The sequence below is a fragment of the Phoca vitulina genome, unplaced genomic scaffold (genome assembly GCF_004348235.1).
Source record: "Phoca vitulina isolate PV1807 unplaced genomic scaffold, GSC_HSeal_1.0 scaffold13, whole genome shotgun sequence".
NCBI classification, from domain to species: domain Eukaryota; kingdom Metazoa; phylum Chordata; class Mammalia; order Carnivora; family Phocidae; genus Phoca; species Phoca vitulina.
This window is the reverse complement of record NW_022589716.1, coordinates 208,310-227,135: the sequence shown is the minus strand read 5'-3', so window position 1 is coordinate 227,135 and position 18,826 is coordinate 208,310. Positions and strand designations below refer to the sequence as shown.

General features: G+C 38.9%; 1 pseudogene; it reads left to right on the top strand.

Annotated features, from left to right (window-relative positions):
* Positions 1 to 566, top strand: part of LOC116636900 — a 1,011-nt pseudogene extending 445 nt beyond the window's left edge.
* The last annotated feature ends 18,260 nt before the right edge of the window (positions 567 to 18,826 follow it).

Below are 18,826 nucleotides of genomic sequence, written 5' to 3'. Positions count from 1 at the left end.
TTGTGGCCATCTGTCATCCCCTGCACTACACGATCATCATGAACCCCCAGCTCTGTGGACTGCTGGTTCTGGTGTCTTGGATCATGTGTATCCTGAATTCCTTGTTACAAAGTTTAATGATGTTGTGGTTTTCCTTCTGTACACACTTCCAAATCCCCCACTTTTTTTGTGAACTCCATTAGATGATCCAACTTGCCTGTTCGGACACCTTTCTAAATAACTTGGTGATGTATTTTGCAGCTGTCCTGTTGTGTGGAGGTCCTTTCGCTGGGATCCTTTACTCTTATTCTAAGATAGTTTCCTCCATACTTGGGATCTCATCAGCTCAGGGCAAGTATAAAGCATTTTCCACCTGTGCATCTCACCTTTCAGTTGTCTCCTTATTTTATTGTACAATCCTAGGAGTGTACCTTAGCTCTGCTGCTCCCCAGAGCTCCCACTCAAATGCAGTAGCCTCGGTGATGTACACGGTGGTCACGCCCATGCTGAACCCCTTCATCTACAGCCTGAGGAACAGAAACATAAAGAGGGCTCTGAAAAGAATCACTGGGGTTCCAGTGATGTGAGGGCCAATCTTCCTGGGGCAGAAGAAGTTCCCATGATTGCAGGGCTCAGAGCCTCAGAGCCAGAAACTGCTATTCTTCTATCAGTTTGGAAGTAAAATTTGCTCCATTTATTTCCTAGAATTTGCATTTGTTTGAATTCAACTTCTCCATACATTTAAGTAATTCACTTCATTAATCTTCTGTTCTGAGAAACTTCAATAGCAGTGTAATCATGAATTCTGTTCTCAAATATCAGTACAAATGCCTAGAATGGGAAGAAGCAGGTTTTTATAATTTCTCTCAGTTCTGATTGCTTTTATAAGTGTATCTGTTCACTAGGACTGCATAAAAAGCCATTCTGAAAACACGTGTCTTCATATAATGCTTTTATAATTGAATGACATTGTCTGGTGGGGAGTCGTTCTGATGTATTGTGTACTACTTATCACTCTCTACATTGTATTTCTAAAGGTCATCCACGATATTTTGTGGAGCTGTAGTTCACTTCTTTCTTCAACTGCTACATGATATTTACCGCATTTAAATATGTAGGTTAATCTTACAGTTTATTCAAAAAGTAATTTACCAAATATAAATTGCCTTAATTGAATTTTGCCATTTCTATATACATATGTGACACTTTGCCTTCTTCCCAGTTATAATACATTTTTCCCACCCCTGTCAAGTGTGACTCAGCTACAAGTGCTTTTGATCCGGTGTGAGTCATACACCATTAGAATTTTAAATTCTAACTGAAGTATTGGAGTTTAATTACATACAATAAGCTACATGTATATTAAATGTACAATTTTCTGAATTAAAGGCATCACACTTGAATTAAACATATATACTGTATGGGACCATTTGTAACAACTCAAGAAGATGCACAGGAAGTTTTATCTGCATTTTTATGTTATAGTTAAAAATGTAATTCACCTGGACATCTGTTTCCTTATTGCTGAAGGTAATGTGGAAATTGAAATGCATGTTATGAGGAATAAAGGGTTGGATACACTTTGTCATGTCCAAAGAAAACATCTGAGGGTGTGGAGTGTGGGTATGTGTGTGCACTCATGCACATCTTTCTTTCAAATAAACATGCTCACCCAAATGTGTGCAAACATACACACACTGGTTTATAATTCCATCTATTATGTTGAAAGAAAATTTGAGAGAAATTTGCAGAATATTGAAATGAAAAGGAATGTTTGCATGAACGTGAAATAGGAAGAATCTAGTAATTTTGACACAAGTTAGTTGAACATAATATAAAATAAAATTTAAAGTAGAATGAGTGACTTAATGTAAAAAAAAAAAATTAGGGTGGGGCGCCTGGGTGGCACAGTCCTTTGAGTGCCATACTCTATGTTTTGGCTCAGGTCACGATCTCAGGGTCATGAGATCCAACTTTGTGTCAGGCTCTGTGCTCAGTGTGGAGTCTGCTTGAGTTTCTCTCTCCCTCTCTCTGCCCCTACCCTCCCCCCATCAAATAAATAAATAAATCTTTTTTTAAATTTAATTTTATTATGTTATGTTAGTCCCAATACAATGCATCACCAGTTTTCGATGTAGTGATCCACGATTCATTGTTTGCGTATAACACCCAGTGCTCCATTCAATACGTGCCCTCCTTAATACCCATCACCAGGCTAACCCATCCCCCCACCCCCCTCCCCTCTAGAACCCTCAGTTGTTTCTCAGAGTCCATCTCTCTCTCCGATTTCCCCCCCTTCATTTTTCCCTTCCTTCTCCTAACGTCCTCCATGCTATTCCTTATGTTCCACAAATAAGTGAAACCATATAATTGACTTTCTCTGCTTGACTTATTTCTCTTAGCTTCCTGTTCTGTTTTAGAAGATTGTATGTTTCAAGGACTTTCTCCATTTCTTCTAGGTTGTACACTTTGTTGCCATATACTTTTTCATAGTTTCTCTTATAATTCTGTGAATTTCTATGGCAACAGTTGTTACTTCAGTTTTCTAATTTCTAATTTTATTTGTCTTTTCTCTCTTTTTTTTCATGAACGTTGCTAAGGGTTTGTCAATTTTCTTTAACTTTTCAAAGAACCAGCTCTTGGTTGCATTGATATTGTTTGTTCGTTTTTAGGTCTCTGTGTCATTGATTTCTGCTCTGATCTTTATTATTGCCTTTCTTTTACTCGTGTTGGGCTTTGTCTGTTCTTTGGGAAAAGGTACTTTATAAAATCAGTACCTGATAGTGATTTAGAGAAGGAATACCAAATGTGAATCCCTTAATTTAATTTCATTGATCCTATATCCATATAGACACTGCTTTCTTTCTAGTTAGGAGAGATATCTTCCATCACTGTTTGCTGTGAATCAGCTATACTAGTGTTCTAGATCCTACCCTCAGCTATGCTCCACTCGACTTTTTACTTTTAACTATATCACTGAAGTATAATTATATATAATAAACCTTGCCTATTTAAAGTATGTAGTTTGACCCTTGTGGTGAGCACAGCATAACATAAAGAGTTGAATCACTACGTTGTACACCTGAAACTAATGTAATATTGTGTGTCAACTATGCTTTAATAAAATATTTTTTAAATAAAGTATACAACTTGTTGCATTAAAGGAGCCAAATAAAATTTAAGAGCACATTCTGAATGCTTCTGTTTGTATGTAATTCCAGAAGTGCACAATAAGCTTTAACTACTTTGTTCTGTAACTTATTAAAATGTAATGTCCCTGAGTCTCAGTTTTCTTATTTCTGAAGATAACATGGGATAATAAAACAAATTTCAAGGAATGCTGGGAATAAGCAAATGTGTGGTCATATTTTGTAGATTCCCTAATAAAATGTTCAAAGATGAGGTGTATGAAATGTGTGTGTGTGTGTGTGTTTATACACATTTTTCTTTTGAGTAAACATGGGTGCTCACATGCACACACACAGACTCATTATTAGGTGATCTTCTGTGTCACAAGTAAACTTAAGAGAAAGGGGGAGAGGATAAGAACGAACATTTGGATTAATGTGAAAGTAAAATATTGTAAAAATTTGAACACAAAATTTAATATAGAATGAGTTGTCTTAATGATTCAATTTTTTATACCTTAGTGCCTGCAAGTCAGTATGGCTCATGGCAGGGGAGAATTTCTGTACCAGCTATTGGGGTTGAAAAACTCCAAGTGACTTCAGATTTCTTTTTCTACCTAAAGCAGGATTTCAATACCAAATATCCTTATCCAAGAGAATATAAATGAATAAGATCCAAGGCTGGATTCCTTTCCCTTGAGAAAATTTTATTAGATAAATGTCTTGGTGGGGGGGGGAGAGAGAAGCAAAATCACCGCTGAACAGAGATCCCCAATGAGGGGCTTCATCCCAGGTCCCTGAGATCAAGACCCAAGCTGAAGGCAGATGCTTAACTGACTGAGCCACCCAGGTGCCCCTGCATTAGATTTTTATTATGGTTGTAACAAATTACCATGCTGCTGCCTTAAAACAAATTAATTTATTTTCTGATAGTTCTGGAAGTCAGAAGTCTGAAATAGGTCTCCGTGGGCTAAAATCACTGCCTGCAGAGAAGAGTTCATTCTGGAGGTCTGGGGAAAATATGTTTTCTTGCCTATTCCAGCTTTAAAGCCACCTGTGCTCCCTGGTTCATGTCCCCTCCCTTTATCTTCAAAGCCACCAACAGGGCATCTTGAAATCTCTCTCTGACTCCAAGTCTTCTGCCTCTCTCTTCCACATTTGAAGAACCCTTTGATCTATTGAGCCCACCTGGATAATCAGAAAAACTTTACCCTAGTGTCAGCTGACTAGCAATATTAATTTTTGCAACCTTAATTTTTTGCAACCTTAATTTTCCTCTGCCATGACGCAAGACATGTCCAAACATTCTGTAGATTAAGATGTGGAAATGTTTTGGAGACATTATTTTGCCTCCTAAAAGTCTTTTCCAGAGGTATATTTGATGTCATCTCATGGGCCCTCCCTTTGAAGAATCAAAGACAGAATTTATTTCAGACTGTATGGTAAGAACTGAGACTTTTCTTTCAAAATGACACATGAAAAGGATCATATGGCTTATTTATTAACATCTCCCCAAAGCTACAAATCACAACGTAACTCTTCAACTAAATAAAATCAACATCAACTCAAGGTTAAGGTAAAGTACAAGGAGGTTAGACCTCTGGAAGGCAGGCAAGTTCATGAGAATGAGGAATACAAAACTGGAATCACCTGACTTCTAATCTGTTCTCTTGGGAACAGAATCTTAGCAGGAAAAGTTTCCTTTCTGTCCAGACCAGTTGCTCACTGGGAATGGAGTGTTCCAAGGTGGGAGTAACAATGGAAACAGTGCCTATTGAGCAGACACAGAGAGCTGTAAATATCTCCTTTACTGCAGAACTTCAGCATGTGAAACCTTGGACTGGCCAAGACATGGCTGTTATTTCTGGGTTCCTAAGTGTGGCTGGGGGACCCATGCTGCATTGCTTCCTGCTGTCCTGTCTGGGAACAGAGCTTTGGTCTCCACCATCAACCATCCAAGAGGAATTCAGACCTCCACATGGAGACTTCCATCTTATAGACCCCAACCAGGTGAGCCTGAGAGCTCAGTATGTATTTCAGGAAAGGATCAGAGAGAATGAAAGCTGAGAACTTTTACCTGAGGTCACCTGAGACTAGGTAGACTCATTTATAATTATTTATGTAATGTGTTCAAAAGAGAAGTGTCCATTGGACTCAGCAATAGAGGCATCATTGTTGACAATACATGGTGGGAATGGAAGCCCAGTTGGATGAGTTAGGGGAAGGAATGGGGGACCTAAAGTGGTTCCACTGAAATTAGAACATATCCAAGGAGTTTGCAGTTAATGGGAATAGGAAGACAGAGTATTAGCTTTGAGGCATGTGCGGTGAACTGTTTAAGATGTGGTGGTTTTGAGCATGTTCTGTAGTTATAGAAAGCCCCAGAACCATGCAACAGCAGTTCTTGAGACATATATTTCTCAGCATCTTCACTCAAGGTGAGTATTCACATAAAAAAAATTTGTGTTTAATATGCAAAAAGGGGTATGCTAACTACCTTTACTGTGCAATACTTCATTAACAGGATGCATGAAAATGATGGAGAGATTTGTGAGGTAGAAGAAAAACTCAGCCAAATCTTTTCACTGGTTATAATCACTCACTTAGTTACAGGAAGGAACTATATTTTAAGATTTTTACATAAACTGACCAATGCTGTCTGCCACCCTAGGAGGATGGGTACTGCTATCCCCACTGTTTGAGTGAGGATATTCACATTTGGAATGGATTGGTTGTCTCTCCCAAGTTCAAACAGCTTATATGTGCTAGATCCGACATTCAAAACCTGGGTTTTCTGATTCCAAAAGTTTTACGTTTTAAAATCATTCGGAAAAGTCTTTTATTATTTCATTTTTAAAAATCCCCTTCTATTGTCATACCTTGTATATTTTCTGGTGTAAATTGTGATTTATTCCCTTTGCATATTTTTTCTAGAGGGATATTCAATCAGTAAAATGTCTTGACATCATAAAGATACCACTGCTTTATTGTTTAGATACATTGTTAATTTCCTTCTTTGTTAATTATTCTGGGCATTAGGGATTGTGGACTGGGGCTGGAATGCTGCCAGACTCAGGGAAGCTCTCTGCTCATCACAGTCTCTCAGGGACCCCCCGAGCTTATTAGATCTCCTTTATCCCTTGTGTCCATTTCTTTCCTTCTGTGTTTTTGGAACTGCTTTCTTATGTTTCTTTTAATGCAGGACACAATTGGTGATGGGAATTACAGAAGGCATGTGATGTGATGAGCACTGGGTGTTATATGCAAGTGATAATTTATTGAACACTAGATCTGAAACTAATGATGTACTATAAGTTCGCTAATTGAATGTAAATTAAAAAAAGAAAAAAATAAGTACAGGACACACGATGATCATATTGAAATGGAGCCCATGTTTCCATGTCCATTAGAGGCTTACTAACTAGATTTTAAGTAGTTTTTACAAAGTCTTCAGGGTAAAGGTAATCTGATATTGACAGCTTGCCTTCTATCACTTCTTTAAACATTATTGTGGCTAAGGGCAAGAAAACCTTGATAGTAACATAGTGCCGGGAGGCCATACTGCACTGTGTTCATGGGTGTGCCAATGACAGTGTGTGTGTGTGTGTGTGTGTGTGTGTGTGTGTGTTGTGGGGCATGAGCAGTCCTCAGGGCAATGGTACCTGAGTTCATATACTCCAATATGTGACCCTTAAATGCCAGAACGTTAAAAAAAAATGGATGGAAATAAGGAAGGGATCTATCTCTATTCACAGAATACCTTGGAACAAAATCAATTAGATGCAAAGAACAGCATGTGAAGGAAGGACTCCCTGTGTCTTGAAGTCCCATCAGTGGCAGGAAAGCCACCTCTGTCCTCAACATTCTCTGCCACCACTTGTCATCACTTGCCCTCTTGCTCATTCACTCACCACACTGACTTCATTTTGAGATTTGTATATCTGAAGAAAGTGCCTTCTGCAGGGCCTTTGCTCTGTTTTCCTTGCAGGGCACACACCTAACCCAGATTTCCTCCTTCCTCCTGCTGAGTGTTTTCTGGAAGCCTCTATTAAAATGTCACCTCCTTTGCAAGTCTTCCTGAACTCCTATTAAAACTTAGCACCCTCCACATACACTCCTTTTTATACCAACTTTTTTTTTTCCTTTCACAGCACCTGTCACCATCTGATGTGGTATATATATATATTTTTAATTTTTTATATATATTCTTTCTCCATCATTGGATTGTATGGGGTTTTCTTTTTTCTCCATGTTTTTATTTAAATTCCAATTAGTTAATATACAGTGTCATATCAGTTTCAGGTATAGAATTTGGTGATTCAACACTTCCATACAACACCTGGTGCTCATAACCACAAGTGCCCTCCATCACCATCATCCTTTCACCCATCCCCCCCCCCCACCTCCCTCCAGCAACCCTCAGTTTGTTCACTATAGTTAAGGGTCTGCTTCCTGGTTTGCCTCTCTCTTTTTTTCTTTTTAGTTTGGCTATTGTTGATAATGTTGCTATAGTCACCCGGGTGCATGTACTCTTTCAAATTAGTATTTTTGTATCCTTTGGGTAAATACATAGTAGTGCAACCTACAGAATGGGGAAGATATTTGCAAACGACATATCTATAAAGGGTTAGTATCCAAAATCTATAAAAACTTATCAAACTCAACACCCAAAAAACAAATAATACAGTTAAGAAGTGGACAGAAGACTTGAATAGACAATTTTCCAAAAAAAGTCATACATGGAAGAACAAATATTGTGAAGATGTCAATGCTACCTAGAGCAATCTACACATTCAATGCAATCCCCATCAAAATACCATCCACTTTTTTCAAAGAAATGGAACAAATAATCGTAAAATTTGTATGGAACCAGAAAAGACCCCAACTAGCCAGAGGAAGGTTGAAAAAGAAAAGCAAAGCTGGCGGCATCACAATTCCGGACTTCCAGCTCTACTACAAAGCTGTCATCTTCAAGACAGTATGGTACTGGCACAAAAACAGGCACATAAATCAATGGAACAGAATAGAGAGCCCAGAAATGGACCCTCAACTCTATGGTCAACTAATCTTTGACAAAGCAGGAAAGAATGTCCAATGGAAAAAAGACAGTCTCTTCAACAAATGGTGTTGGGAAAATTGGACAGCCACATGCAGAAGAATGAAACTGGACCATTTCCTTACACCACCCACAAAAATAGACTCCAAATGGTTGAAAGACCTCAATGTGAGACAGGAGTCCATCAAAATCCTAAAGGAGAACATAGACAGCAACCTCTTCGACCTCAGCCACAGCAAATTCTTCCTAAAAACATCGCCAAAGGCAAGGGAAGCAAGGGCAAAAATGAACTATTGGGACCTCATCAAGATAAAAATCTTTTGCAAAGCAAAGGACACAGTCAACAAAACCAAAAGACAACTGATAGAATGGGAGAAGATATTTGCAAATGACATATCAGATAAAGGGCTAGTATCCAAAATCTATAAAGAACTCATCAAACTCAACACCCAAGGAACAAAGAATCCAATCAAGAAATGGGCAGAAGACATGAACAGACATTTTTCCAAAGAAGGCATCCAAATGGCCAACAGACACATGAAAAAGTGCTCAATATCGCTTGGCATCAGGGAAATCCAAATCAAAACCTCAATGAGATACCACCTCACACCAGTCAGAATGGCTAAAATTAACAAGTCAGGAAATGACAGATGTTGGCGGGGATGTGGAGAAAGGGGAACCCTCCTACACTGTTGGTGGGAATGCAAGCTGGTGCAGCCACTCTGGAAAACAGTATGGAGGTTCCTCAAACAGTTGAAAATAGAGCTACCATATGATCCAGCAATGGCACTACTGGGTATTTACCCCAAAGATACAAAAGTAGGGATCCGAAAGGGTACGTGCACCCTGATGTTTATAGCAGCAATGTCCACAATAGCCAAACTGTGGAAAGAGCCAAGATGTCCATCGACAGATGAATGGATAAAGAAGAGGTGGTATATATATACAATGGAATATTATGCAGCCATCAAAAGGAATGAGATCTTGCCATTTGCAATGACGTGGATGGAACTGGAGGATATTATGCTGAGCGAAATAAGTCAAACAGAGAAAGACAGGTATCATATGACCTCAGTGATATGAGGAATTCTTAATCTCAGGAAACAAACTGAGGGTTGCTGGAGTGGGGGGTGGGGTGGGAGGGATGGGGTGACTGGGTGATGGACACTGGGGAGGGTATGTGCTCTGGTAAGCGCTGTGAATTGTGCAAGACTGTTGAATCTCAGATCTGTACCTCTGAAACAAATAATGCAATATATGTTAAGAAAGAAAAAAAAAAGAAGAAGAATGTAGCAGGAGGGGAAGAATGAAGGGGGGGAAATCGGAGGGGGAGAAGAACCATGAGAGATGATGGACTCTGAAAAACAAACTGAGGGTTCTAGAGGGAAGGGGGTGGGAGGATGTGTTAGCCTGGTGATGGGTATTGAGGAGAGCACGTTCTGCATGGAGCACTGGGTGTTATGCACAAACAATGAATCATGGAACACTATATCTAAAACTAATGATGTAATCTATGGGGATTAACATAACAATAAAAAAATTTTTAAAAAAAAGCAAAAATGAACTTTTGGGACTTCATCAAGAGAAAAATCTGCACACCAAAGGAAACGGTCAACAAAACAAAGAGGCAACCCACGGAATGGGAGAAGATATTTGCAAATGACACTACAGATAAAGGGCTGGTATCCAAGATCTATAAAGAACTTCTCAAACTCAACACCCAAAAAACAAATAATCAAGTCAAAAAGTGGGCAGAAGACATGAAGAGACACTTCTCTGAAGAAGACATACAAATGGCTAACAGACACATGAAAAAATGTTCATCATCATTAGCCATCAGGGAAATTCAAATCAAAACCACACTGAGATACCACCTTACACCAGTTAGAATGGCAAAAATGGACAGGGAGAGAAACCACAAATGTTGGAGAGGTTGTGGAGAAAGGGGAACCTTCTTATACCGTTGGTGGGAATGCAAGTTGGTACAGCCACTTTGGAAAACAATGTGGAGGTTCCTCAAAAAATTAAAAATAGAGCTATCCTATGACCCAGGAATTGCACTCCTGGGTATTGACCCCAAAGACACAGATGTAGTGAAAAGAAGGGCCATGTGCACCCCAATATTCATAGCAGCAATGTCCACAATAGCCAAACTGTGGAAAGAGCTGAGATGCCCTTCAACAGATGAATGGATATAGAAGATGTGGTCCATACATACAATGGAATATTACTCAGCCATCAGAAAGGATGAATACCCAACTTTTACATCAACATGGATGGGACTGGAGGAGATTATGCTAAGTGAAATAAGTCAAGCAGAGAAAGTCAATTATCATACGGTTTCACTTATTTGTGGAACATAAGGAATAGCATGGAGGACATTAGGAGAAGGAAGGGAAAAATGGGGGGGGGAATTGGAGGGAGAGATGAACCATGAGAGACTATGGACTCTGAGAAACAAACAGGGTTTTAGAGGGGAGAGGGGAGGGGGGATTGGTTAGCCCGGTGATGGGTATTAAGGAGGGCACGTACTGCATGGAGCACTGGGTGTTATACGAAAACAATGGATCGTGGATCACCACATCAAAAACCAATGACGTATTGTATTGTGACTAATATAACATAATAAAATTAAAAAAAAAAAAAAAGACTTGTTGGGGTTCTAGTGTTGCATGTGCCAATCATCCTGGGGCTGAAGAAGTGCCCATGTTTGTAGGGCTCACATCCTTAGAGCCAGGAACTGCTATTCTTCCATCAGGCTGTGGAAGCAGAATCTGCTCCTTCTACATATCCTGGCATTTCCATTTGTTTGAATTCAATCTCTCCATACATTTACATAACTCAATTTATTAAGCTTCTTCTCCGTCTGATATACAGACAGGTTCCCCTTTGTCCGTTTTCATAAAATTCCAATATTTTCCCCAACCTTGGTCACAAATGCCTAGAAATTTCTATATCTTACATGGGGCAAGTTGGATTTCTTAAAAATAATTTCATTTCAAATGACTTATACCATGCCAAGTAAATTTTCCCTAAATTTCCCAAAAGAATAATCATGAGTAATATTTTTCATGTGGAAGAAACTACACTTGGCCACTAAGCCCTTCACATGATGTATTTGTAGATGAAAATACAAAACCATAGTTTTACCTTGAGTCTGTCAGCCTTTTTACATATCTACCCTCATTACTCTTCCTGAGAATGTGGACTCTAACATTGTTCTGTTTAAGTCTCAGGCTCCTGACAGGGATGCTCAGGCTAGGAAGGCCTGGACACTCCCCTGCACCCCTTTGTTTGTGGACATTGCCACAGAAGCTTCCCTCACCAGAGCTTCTGCAGTGGCTGCACCAGCCCTTGGGTTCTTATTGTGATTGCAAGACATGCCTCAGCAACGCCCATCAGAGAACTCTAACAAAACCAGGTTTATTATTCACAGGTCCTGAAAGGCACAGGGGATCCCAAAGATAATTCAGAGAGGTCTCAGAAGGGAAAGAGAGGCATTGAGAGGGAGAGAGAGAATGGTGCTGAGGGATTTGCCTTTATTGGGGAACATGGCCAGAGTGGTTAAGGATTTGTGGGTTTCACATTTTGCAGGACAATTTTATATGAGTAGAATTTGGGTGCTGAAGGGGAAAGCAGGGTCACTCATGTATCAGTATAGAGGTTACCCAGGGCTTTCTGAAGAGGTACTTCATGGCTGGGGCAGCCTCAGGGCTTATCTGGTAATAGTGTCCCACACCTGACAATGTGTTTACTTAACATGGTTGTTTTTGAAATGGTTGCCTCAGAAATCCAAAACTTAATGTCAGGCACTTTTACTCCATAAACATGCTCCTGTGTTTCCTAACTGGACTCCTGATTTTGTTCTGTGATTCAGCTCAGTGTCCAGAAACACTATGGTAGCCACAAACAAGCACTGATTAGTAAACATATATCTCCCAGTGGAGTTCACATGGAAAGGCAAATTTGAATAAACAGATCTACCTGTTCTTAGAGTCAGGATGACCATAAATATAATGAAGCAAAATTTCAAACACTCATTTTGTTACTAAACAAAATATTCCCTTTTTCATTTTTTCTTCTTTTATATCAGAGTTCATGCTGTGCATCTATTTATGGAAGCATGGAAGATTGGTGTCCGCAACTGAGGGGGGTTATTTATTTATTGAGTTGAAGGGTTGGCTAGTGTCTTGTAGGTTTCATCACTGAATTATCTTCCTGTTTCTACTTCAAAACTTCCAATGCTACCTGCTAATATGACTCTATTGTTCCACAAAATATCTCTCTTTTCCTAATATTTGTCACAAATGCTAAGGGATGGCAAATGACCTGTATCAGTATCATCCATTTTGTTCCTCTTTCCTGCTCAGAAGTCTCTTCCACCTGCATGATCAGAGGACACTTCATGGGAGAACTGGATGTCCTGCTGGTTGTGTGGTTCAGGGTCACCAGTTCTACACAAACATGCACGTCCTTCAAACTCTCCCAGTGACGCTGAAGGGAGCCCACCTGAAGTCACTTGTTCATAAAGTCACTGGAAAGAAACTTAAATAACAGAACGATCACGGCTGCTCTCCTCATATGTCAGATAATATGCCAAAATAAAATGCAGCCCTTGTTTTAACTGCCTCAGATCTGTTTGCTTGGATTATTGTGTCAGTCACCTACTACTGTATACCAAGCTGACCTTGTCAAATGGGATACCATTATTATGTGGGTGGCCAAGTGCAAAGGTCAAGAGAGAATTCTTGAGACATTTTATGGTGCAAAAAGGTGCTTTTACTTTAGCACAGGGACAGGACCCATGGGCAGAGAGAGGTGCACCAGGATTCTGAGCAGTAACTGATTCTGTATTTTGGAGTTTGTGGAGGGAGGGGGTAGAGATAATGTAAATTTCTAAGGAATTTCTGTACATGAAAATAACAGGAACTTGGATGTTGGACTATTGTCAAGATAATGTTGCTTTTAGTCTCTGATAAAACCTTAACATTAAGGCAGCCCTGAGTTTCTGGAGGAGTGCCACACTCTGCATGTGTCAGGGATTTATCAGGGGATGCAGGTTGTAAGGAGATTGACTTTTAGCTACACATCTATTGCGTTTGTTCTCTTTATTAATAATACCTTTACAATGACATGGCATTGTATTCTGGGAAGCATTTCTGATCTCTGCTGGGCTCCATGGGTCTGGAGTCAGGTGTGAAGCTCTATGTTGTGTTTCTAAAGCTCATCAATGGTGTTGTATGTGGCTGGAGTGCTCTTCTGTCTCAGCTAATTCAAGGTCTTATTACTACATTTCTATATGTAAGGTATTCTATTTATTAATTAAATGAACTTACGTGAATTATTTGAATTTCATCCCACTGTTCCTACGTCCACATAACACTTGCTTTCCTTGCCTGTTAGAAGAGCTCTCTCCCAAACCTTCAACGGAGAGTCAGCTACTTGTGCTCTAGATCCTTCCCTTAACCATACTATATAGATATTTTCCCACTTTATTAAATCATTGGAGTATAATTACACACAATAAACTGTATATTTAATGGGTACAATTTGATGACTTAAAGGAGTTACACGAAAATGAAGAGCACATAGTGCAAGTTTCTGTTTGTGTCTAATTTAAGACTGTTACATAAGCTTTATCTGCTTTGTTAGCTAATTGTTACAAATTTCAGATCCCTGGGTCTCTTCCCTTACTTCTGAAAGCACTGTGGAATACTAAACACAACTTTTTTTAAATTTTATTATGTTATGTTAGTCACCATACAGTACATCATTAGTTTTTGATGCAGTGTTCCATGATTCATTGTTTGTGTATAACGCCCAGTGCTCCATGCAATATATGCTCTCCTTAATTCCCATCACTGGGCTAACCCATCCCCCACCACCCTCTCCTCTAAAATGCTCAGTTTTCTTCTTGGAGTCCATAGCCTCTTATGTACCAAGGGAGGAATATCAGAATAAAGTCAGACCTATCTACAGAGACCTGGCAAGCCAGAAAGGCCTGGCAAGACATATTCAGGGTACTAAATGAGAAAAACACGCAGCCAAGAATACTTTATCTGGCAAGGTTGACATTTAGAATAATGGAGAGATACAGAGCTTCCAGGACCAGAAGAAACTGAAAGAATATGTGACCACTAAGCTGGCCCTGCAAGAAATATTAAGGGGGGATCTATAAAAGGAGAAATACCACAAGAGTGATATAAAACAGAAATTTATAGAGACAGTCTATAGAAACAAGGACTTCACAGGCAACATGATGACAATTAATTCATATCTTTCAATAATCACTCTCAACGTGAATGGCCTAAATGCTCCCATAAAACAGCAAAAGGTGGCAAATTGGTAAAAAGGTAGGACCTATCCATATGCTGTCTACAAAAGACTCATTTTGAACCTAAAGATACAACCAGACTGAAAGTGAAGGGATGGAGATCCATCTTCCATGCCAACAGACCTCAAAAGAAAGCTGGGGTAGCAATTCTCATATCAGACAAATTAGATTTTAAGCTAAAGACTGTAGTTAGAGTTACAGAAGGACACCATGTCATTCTTAAAGTGTTTATCCAACAAGAAGATCTAACAATTGTAAATATCTATGCCCCCAACATGGAAGCAGTCAACTACATAAGCCAACTGTTAACCAAAATAAAGAGTCATATCGATAACAATACGTTAATTGTAGGAGACCTCAATACTCCACTCTCAGCAATAGACAGATCATCTAAGCATAAAATCAACAAAGAAACAAGAGCTTTGAATGACACACTGGACCAGATGGACCTCGTAGATATATACAGGACATTCCACCCTAAAACAACAGAATATTCATTCTTCTCGAGCGCACATAGAACCTTCTCCAAAATGGACCACATACTGGGTCACAACTCAGGTCTCAACCAATACCAAAAGACTGAGATTATTCCCTGCATATTCTCAGACCACAATGCTTTAAAACTGGAACTCAATCACAAGAAAAAAATTGGAAGAAATTCACACTTGAAGCTTAATAATGTTTGGGTCAACCAGAAAAATCAAAGAAGAACTTAAACAATTCATGGAAACCAATGAGAACTAAAATACATCGGTCCAAAACCTATGGGATACTGCAAAGGCGGTCCTAAGTGGGAAATACATAGCCATCTAAGCCTCACTCAAAAAAATAGAAAAATCCCAAATTCACCCACTAACTTTACACCTTAAAGAACTGGAGAAAAAACAACAAATGATGCCTAAGCCAAGCAATAAAAGAGAAATAATTAAGATTAGAGCAGAAATCAATGAATTAGAAACCAGAAATACAGTAGAGCAGATCAACGAAACTAGAAGCTGGTTCTTGGCAAGAATCAATAAGATCGATAAACCATGGCCAGACTTATCCAAAAGAAAAGAGAAGGGACCCAAATTATAAAATTATGAATGAAAGGGGAGAGATCATGACTAACACCAAGGAAATAGAAACAATTATTGGAAATTATTATCAACAACTATATGCCAATAAGTTAAGCAACCTGGAAGAAATGGATGCCTTCCTGGAAACCTATAAACTGCCAAGACTGAAACAGGAAGAAATTGACAACGTGAATAGGCCAATAACCAGTAACAAGATTGAAGCAGTGATCAAAAACCTCCCAAAAAACAAGAGTCCAGGGCCTGATGGATTCCCTGGGGAATTCTACCAAACATTCAAAGAAGAAATAATACCTATTCTCCTGAAGCTGTTTCAAAAAATAGAAACAGAAGGAAAGCTTCCAGATTCTTTCTATGAGGTCAGCATTACCTTGATCCCTGAACCAGGCAAAGACCCCATCAAAAAGGAGAATTTCAGACCAATATCCCTGATGAATATGGATTCCGAAATTCTCAACAAAATCCTAGCTAATAGGATCCAACAATACATTAAAAGGATCATCCACCATGACCAAGTGGGATTTATCCCCAGGATGCAAGGATGGTTCAACATTCACAAATCAGTCAATGTGATAGTACACATTAATAAGAGGAGAGAGAACCATATGGTCCTCTCAATTGATGCAGAAAAAGCATTTGACAAAATACAGCATCCTTTCCTGATTAAAACTCTTCAGAGTATAGGGATAGAGGGAACATTCCTCAAGTTCATAAAATCCATCTATGAAAAACCCACAGCAAATATTATCCTCAATGGGGAAAAGTTGAGAGTCTTTTCCTTAAGATCAGGAACATGACAAGGATGCCCAGTATTGCCACTATTGTTCAACATAGTACTAGAAGTCCTAGCAACAGAAATCAGACAACAAAAAGAAATGAAATATATTCAAATTGGCAAAGAAGAAGTCAAAGTCTCTCTCTTCACAGATAACATGATACTTTATGTGGAAAACCCAAAAGACTCCACCCTCAAATTACTAGAACTCATACAACAATTCAGTAATGTGGCAGGATACAAAATCAATGCACAGAAATCAGTTGCTTTCTTATACATTAACAATGTAACTGTACAAAGAGAAATTAGAGAATAGATTCCATTTACAATAGCACCAAAAACCATGAGATACCTTGGAATAAACCTAACCAAAGAGGTAAAGGATCTATATTCTAGGAACTACAGAACACTCATGAAAGAAATTGAAGAAGACACAAAAAGATGGAAAAACATTCCATGCTCATGGATCGGAAGAATAAACATTGTTAAAATGTCTATGCTACCCAGAGCAATCTATACCTTCAATGCCATCCCGATCAAGATACCAATGGCATTTTTCAAAGTGCTGGAACAAACAATCCTAAAATTTGCATGGAACCAGAAAAGACCCCAAATCGCCAAGGAAATGTTGAAAAAGAAAAACAAAGCTGGGGGCATCAAGTTGCCTGATTTCAAGTTATATTACAAAGCTGTGATCACCAAGACAGCATGGTACTTCTACAAAAACAGACACATAGACCAATGGAACAGAATAGAGAGCCCAGATATGGACCCTCAACTCTATGGTCAACTAATCTTTGACAAAGCAGGAAAAAACATGCAATGGAAAAAAGACAGTCTCTTCAATAAATGGTGCTGGGAAAATTGGACAGCTATATACAGAATAATGAAATTCAACCATTCTGTTACACCATACACAAAGATTAACTCTAAATGGATAAACATAACTTCATATGAATGTTGTAAGAAAATAATGAAATGCATGGAAATTAATTTTTACTCCAAAGAAAACCTTCCAGTGTAGTGGTTGTGAAAAGAATGAATTACTGAATTAATATGAAATAAAAGGATGCAGAAATATAGACACAAAATTGTAAATTACAATGGGTAACCTTAATTTTGATCATAAGTTCCTTTTCAATGTCACTGCTTCAAAGGCCTCAGTGTCAGACCACACATGCCATGAGGAATTTTCTGTACCAGCTGAGGGGCAGAATATCTCTAAATCAATCCAGTTTTTTTTTCTATTTAATTTGCTTCCTTAAATGCAAATTGCCCTTTTCCAAGGGAAGCTGATGAGTGAATTGGAAGGCTTAAAGTCAGTTTCCTCAAATAATGTTATTGACTATATCCATATGAGATTCCTCTTGCTGTAAAATATCCCAGTGCTAATTGCTTAAAACAAAAACATATGTGCTCTAATAGTTCTGGAGTCAGAAGCTCAGAAGGAGTCTCACTGGACTAATAGTAAGATGTCTACAGGGTTGAGTTCCTTCTAGAGGCTCAAGGGAAATTTTCTTTCCAATTCCAGTCTCTCTTGCTGGCCACTTGCATTCCTGGGCTCATGGCTCTTCCTCCACCTTCAGAGCCAGCAGGGCAGCATTTTCAAAGTCTCTCTGACACCAACTCTTCTGTCTTCCTTGTCAACATTTGGAGGACCGCTGTGATTACCTTAGTCCCACCTGGACAATCATAAGTAATCTTTTTATATTAATGGCAGCTGATTAGCAACCGTGTACAATCTGCTACCATAACCCTTCTTTGCTATAACAAATAACACATTAAAGGCATTGGGGATTAGGATGTGGACATATTTGGGAGGGCCTTCTTCTGCCTACTGCAAAGTCTTTATCATAAGTATATTATTCTGTTCAGTTATGAAAGCAATAAACATGGAATTTACACAGTCTCAAGAATGAGTGAATATACTATTTCTTCAAAATTTCATGCAATGACAATATTTGGTGACAAATACCTAAAACTCCCTATACCTATCACAGCTTTGTTAATCAAAGAGTGACCCATACACCAGTGTTACAAGATTTCTGTTCCCTTAGTTCCCCACAGTTCTTGGTCACACCACTTTGAAGAATGAAAAGGTAGACCAGACAAAGAGTGGTAGGCAGCAAAGCAAAGTTTATTGAGCAACAGTATAAAGCTCCCAGAGAGGGAGGGGGCCCAAGTGGGTGGACCCCAGAGTTTCTAAGTTTAGGATTTTTTATGAGCTCTTTGGCAGAACTATCTTAAGTAATTGGGGTGTGGTGAATCATGCCAATCAGGGGTTTGGTCATGTATCTGTCTACCTATTAGGTTATTGTCTCTGTGATGATGGTCTTCTTTTTTTTTTTTTAACATTTTATTTTTATTTATTTATTTATTTATTTGATAGAGAGAGAGAGTGGGCCCATATGTACAAGCAGGGTGGGGAATGACAGAAGGAGAGGGAGAATCTTAAGCAGGTTCCACTCCCAACACAAG